This window comes from Lipotes vexillifer, unplaced genomic scaffold, assembly GCF_000442215.2.
Source record: "Lipotes vexillifer unplaced genomic scaffold, Lipotes_vexillifer_v1.1 scaffold8, whole genome shotgun sequence".
Lineage (NCBI taxonomy): Eukaryota > Metazoa > Chordata > Mammalia > Artiodactyla > Lipotidae > Lipotes > Lipotes vexillifer.
The window spans coordinates 6,195,461-6,201,920 of NW_006781519.1; positions in this window are offsets into that span (position 1 = coordinate 6,195,461).

Sequence of the window (6,460 nt, forward strand, 5' to 3'; positions counted from 1 at the left end):
TCAGATTCATCCAGAACCTAAAACTGACCTGAAATGTAAGAACTCCCACCTTACATTCAATTGTCGATTCATGCATCCATGGATCTATGTATTTATGTATGTATTTGTGCACAGAACATCTATCATGTTCCTACCATGTGCCATCCATGTTCTAGCCACTGGGCATTCTGAAAGTAATAATAATAATAATCAGGATCATGATAACTAATATTTATCAACTGCCTAACACAGGCCAGGTACTAGACTAAGCAATTTATTTGCGCTAACCTATTTTGTGTTTACAAGTGTAGGAGGTGGGTACTATTATCATCCGTGTTACCACTGAGGAACCCAGAACTAAAAGCAGGTGTCAACCTTCCTAAGGGTCACACAGTTAAAAAATGGTGGAGTCAAGATTCAAAGTCACACGTTTCTAACTCCAGAATCTAAATATTGAGGAGTTGTTCCCTGCTGTATCTCCAGCATGAGATCTAGATAGTTCCTGTCCACAAGTAGCTTACTCTCTGGAAGGAGAAATGGGTGTGTAAATGCAATGAAATGCAAATGGAAACTATCACGGTGGAAAGTATAGAAAAAGGGCTCAATCTCAACAAGTTTGTTGACTGGTTCTCCCCAGGGACCAGCAGCAAATGTTTACTCTCTGCCTTTGCTCCCTGACCTTCCCCTGACCAGAGTCCCCACGCAACTTCTCTCAATTTGTCTAATCATTCTGCTGTTTTAAGGCAGGTTGTATCTTTCCTCTCCTACGGCAGACATAGCTAATCAAACACGAAGCTCTTTCCTGCCTAACCTGTATATACCTCAGGATTCTTCCCCATACAGCCTTCAGGGCAGCTGTTAGTAATTAGAGTTGGCACATAAATATATTTTGTCTCTCAATGCTAGTCTACCTTGATTCACGTTAAAAATGAGGAAGTTGAGGATTGGAGAGCCTGAGGTCCCCCAGTGAGGCAGAGACACACCTAGGTCTGGAAGCCGGGCATCCCCCGTCCCGATCCGGGACCCCCATCCTCCTGCCCCACCCCCTCCCCATTCTTAGCCTGCCCTGTCACCTTTTGCCCATCACGAGAAACGATGATCAGTGAAGTCCAAGTATAAAACAGTGAGGGAGAAAAGAAGTAAAATGCCAATTACTCAGTCCCAACAGACTGGGTGCCTGCTTGCAAGCTGCATAGGGATACACCTACGGAAAATGTCTTTAATTAGAGCCAGATTCTGATGAAAGGTTGGCAGTGTCTCTGAAATCCTTGTTTGCATTTAAGTGCACAGAACACTATGTATGTATATCACTTCCATGCCATATTTGAATTGAGGAATATTAAATATTTATTCTTTGTCAGTTACTGAGTAACACTCCTCAACTTTCCTATTTACTAACATGACTCATTTATTTAGTCCACGGCTGCGTTTCCAGTGGGATATATGAAATATCACTTTCAGCAGATTCTTAGGTATTTAAAGAAAATGTCAGTTGACAAAAGAAGGCATAGATCTTACACCTGTAAGACAAAGCACAAGCCCCATTCATGGTTGTTTAATCCCGTGGTGTTATAGGAAGGGGCCTTAGCATCAGGAAAATTGAGGTTTGTGTCAAAATTCTGTTCTTGCCACCTGCATGACCTTGGACAAGTTAATCTCTCTGATTCTTGTTCCTCATCTCTCGCAGAGGTGCAAGACTGGTGTGAGATAAGAGGGACTATATTGTGTCTGACATTTTAATTTGCTTGCTGAAAATATTTTTTGCCTGCTTTATGCTAAGGTAGTAATAGCCAATGATAAATAAGTACTTACTACATTCCAGGCAATATGGGCCTCTGAATCATGTGGTCACTGTACATGTGTTAGTTTGGGCTTCCTCACTATGGAAGTGTCTGGGTCCCTGGGTGAGCATCTTGAGAGAGAGGAAGTGCCAGGCAATGTGACCTGGCCTTGAAGCATCACTTGTGCCACAGTTGATTGGTTGGAGCAGTCATGAGCCCACCCAGGTACAAAAAGAAAGAAATAGGCTCCATCATGGATAGAAGAGTGACAGAGTTCTCTTTGTGGAAGAATGTATGGGGCTAGAAATATCACTGGACCATTTTGGGGAAATATAATCTTGCTATACAATATAAGTGCCATGAGGGCAAGAAATGATGGATGTTTTGTTCCGCATGTGGTTTCCTTGTCTAGGAGAGAACTGACTCCTAGAAACACAGAGTGCATTTTTGTGGCATGAATGAAAGAATGCCAGTTTGTAAGAACTGTGACTTGTCAAACACCTTGCCTTACGGAAGATGAAACTGAGACCCATTGAAAAGAATGAATCTGTGCAAAGGCAAAGCTCGGACTAAATCTGACATTCCTGCTTCCAGTCTCATGTTCTTTCCACACCCCAAATTCTGCCTCTCTTGGATGAAGTTACTGGGAAAGTCTGAGAGTAAAAAACCGCATTGTGATTCAATGTCTGGCGATAATGACCAATTTTGGAGCTCCCGGAGAGCTTCTGGAAGTAACAACCCTTCTCCCAACAAAATATCAGCACTATAAATTGCTACTTGTTAAGAAACTTGTGGGTGTGCACCATATTCATAGAAATAGCTGGGAACCGAGAGAACAATTATTACAGAATTGATCGCCCATGGCTCACCCCAGTGAGATTTGGATGGTCCTATGTTGTGAGGTGCCAATGGACGAAATGATGTGATATTTTAGAAAAACCATTGATTGTCCTCCGAATAAGATTTGAAGCAATTTGAGCCAAAAACTGCGTGGGATTCCTGGTGAAATTTTTTGTAGCTCCTGTGAAATACATGTTTAGAAAGTAACTGCTAGGCTCATCGAGATGTTTTAGTGTTCTGGTTTCAGAAGACTGCACAGTGTTTATGTCATCCAATTAAACTAGTTTATTAGATTAGTATTAGATGATACTGTTAAATACCATCTAGAGCTCCAAGACAGTAAATCAGAGGTCAGAGCAATGCCCACAACAGTTCCCAGTTAGAGTACTAATAAGATGAAGGATAAACAAGAGAAAAACTTGTGAGCAGCAGTAGAAGAGTGGTTAAACAGGTCAACTTTTCCACCAACTTCCCTGGACTCAAATCGTCCCTCCATTACCTATAGCTGTTTGAATTTTGCAAGTTGCTTAAAATTCCTGTCCCACGGTTTCTATAATGGAGATAATCACAGCATATACCCATAGTGTCGTTTGAAGATTGTGAAAAGTAATGAATACAAAGTATTTAGGGCAGTGCCTGGGATATACCAATGGCTCTATGAATGTTAGCTGTGGTTATTATTATGCGAAGAAGTCATCCACCTAGACATTCGATCACCTCCCAACAAAGATTTGTGGTAAAGCTGAGACACAAACTCCAAAGTCCTGCACCCATCTCTATGCCTTGACATCCTCCACTAAGAAGGCTCTTTTTTTTCCTCTCCGGGGAGCTGCGTTTGCAGTTATCATTCGTTGAACAAGTTATCCGTCGCTGGTGCAATAGACCCCTTTCCTGCAGACACTGGCAGATGGGGAGGGAGCAGAAGTTGAACTTCCAAGAACGAGTCTGAGGTTCACTGAGCTGAGAAATTCCTCTAAAAGGAGGCTGTGGGTAACAGGATGAAAGGAAGCAGCCCAAGGGACCCACCAGACTGGAAAGAATTAAAGCTTGATGGGAAGTATGGGCCATCTGCCTCTCCTTATGAAAGGAAAAGGCTTATGGCTCCTGCTTCGTCCCTTGTGGTGGCTGGGTTAATGACATCCTCTGTGTTTGCCCCATAATCTCCATGTACACAGACTGAGGGCTCACCTGCCCTGACTTCTCTGCTAAATCCTCCTTTATGTAGGAAAGCTCTTGAGAGTCCAAGTGTAACTTCTTGCCTCTTCCTACAGAATCACTTCCAGAGTAAGGAGAGGGAGACATCAAGCCTTGACACTGAGCAGAGATCTGAGTTGCAGACCCGTGTTACTTTACATAAAAATTTATGTACATTGGAATATTACTCAGCCATAAAAAAAGAATGAAATAATGCCATTTGCACCAATGTGGATGGACCTAGAGTACACTAAGCTTAGTGAAAGAAGTCAGAAAAAGACAAATACTGTATGATATCACTCATATGTGGAATCTAAAAAGTGATACAAATGAATGTATTTGCAAAACAGAAACGGACTCAGATTTGTTTGACATGGAAAACAAACTTGTGGTTACAAAAGGGGAGAAGGAATGGGAGAGGGACAAATTAGGGGTTTGGGATTAACAGATACAAACTATGATATATAAAATAGGTAAGCAACAAGGGTTTACTGTACAGCACAGGGAATTATACCCAGTATCTTGTCATAACCTGTAATGGAGTACAATCTGCCAGTATACTGACTCAATGTGCTGTACACCTGAAGGAGACCCCAAGACCATGATTCATTTGCAAGTGATTTCTTCAGTGCTCTTAGGAGAAACCAGTGAAGGAATAGGGGAATCAGGACAGGGGATGGGAAGAAAGCCAATCACAGGTGCCATTTCAGACAAAATCTCAGCCTCAGACTGGTCGTGCCAGAGAGGTCTGGACCCTAAATTACCTCTCAGAGTTTGTCGCTACCAGAGGCAGGAGAGCTGGGCTTTCATACCCCACACCAGTTAGTCCTGCTCTATGGGGTGCCCTGGAGGATTCCACCTCTCTACCTGAAGCATCTCTGGTAGCGCCAGGCCAAAGATAGCAGGTGCTGGTTCACCCAGCAGACGGGAGGGGCCCACGTGATGGGGATTCTAGGGGACCTGGGTGGGACATATACAGTGTCTACTCCCCTTCATTGTCTTTAACATTGAGTTTGGAACTTGATTGCTTTCTCTTTGGTTCTTTGTACTATCCCCCCAGACCCTCTTACGCCCACCCCCGTGTCTCCCAGGTTTCTTCCTTCCCTCACGTAGATATCAGTACGTTTATTGAGCACCTATAACAGACCAAGCACTGTGTCAGGGGCTATACATGGAGTTCACAACCCTCTGCTGCTTATAGAACAATGCCACGTATCTTCACCACATGAATGGCTGTAGCCCAAATCACCCCATTTGACATTTTTTCTATTGAATGCTTTAACCAGTTAGAGGACTTAGAATTACCTTTCTTTTTTTGTTCTCTAGACACCTGGTATTAATTAGGCATAGTACAGCTTATTTAATTCTCACGGGAACACAGTGGCATATGTATAATTTTCTTCATTCTACAAATAAGGTAAATGGGGCTCAGAGAGCTTAAGTGTTATGGAGCTTTAAATGGAGCAGCTGGGGTATGAACCCAGGCCAGAATCACCCCACAACCCATGCTCCTTTTTTTCTCTCTCTGGGAGAACATGGGGTAGAAGGAGGTAGACTGGTCTTAGGGTTGTGTGCTCTGGCCAGGACTTCTATCCACCTTCTCTGGGCAGTCGGGCAGTTAGAAGAAGCCCTATCTATGGCTGTGGCTTCCTCGTCTTGGGTAGTCGTAATCTGGTTTTAGGTAACTGTGGAATTGATTACCTTAAAATACATTCGATTTCATTATCTGAGATGCTTAGAATCTGTTAGGCTATTTAGAATTCCTCCCAGTTTTTGTCACCTACAGATTTGTTCAGTAACAAGTCATTGAGAAAAATGTTGATGGAGTCATATTTTAAAAATATATATCTATACATAGACTTCTCGGTTGGTGCAAATGCAGTTAAATAGCTCTTCCGGAAGCAAGTGCTTCATCCACTCCACTTACCTGTACTATTGTCCTGGTCCTTTTCTTTTCCTTTTTTTTTTTTTTAATTTCATGACAGCATTTGTCACATTGATTTGATACAATCCAGCTATGCTATGTCTGCATTATTCTCCTGACTTCCCAGACTTCTGACCTTCATAGAATTTCATGGGAAAAACACCAGCCTAGGATTTAGAAAACCTTGTTTCAAGTCCTGAATCTCTTTCATCTTACATGTTACCTGAGCAAAACTCTCTGAATCTCAGTTTTCTTGCTTATAAAATGGGAAAAAATGAAAAATATATATGACTACCTATCTCATAGGGATGTTACAGGTGCCTGGTAGGTACATAAAAAGTGACCAATAAATGGTCACCATTATTAACTTCCTAGACTGTTCGCATTTTTAAGAAACAGGAAAGGAAGTTATAGTCTTGCATCCTTATCCATAAAGAGCTGTACTATATCAGTTATCTATGCCACGATAGAGTAACAACCAACCCCAAAACTTCACTGGTACACAGTGAAGTAATATTTATTTGTGCTCATACATCTATGGGTCAACTGGGTGTTTCTGCTGATCTGGACTGGATTCAACCCATCTAAGCTGGGTTCACTTATGTCTGAGGTCAGCTGGTGGGTTAGCTGGGGCTGGCTGGTCTAAGATGACCCCCCCTCCATGCAGTCTCTCCTTCTCCAGCAGGCTAGCCTGAGTTTGTTCTCGCTGCATGAGTCCAAAAGAGAGAGTAAAAGCACTTAA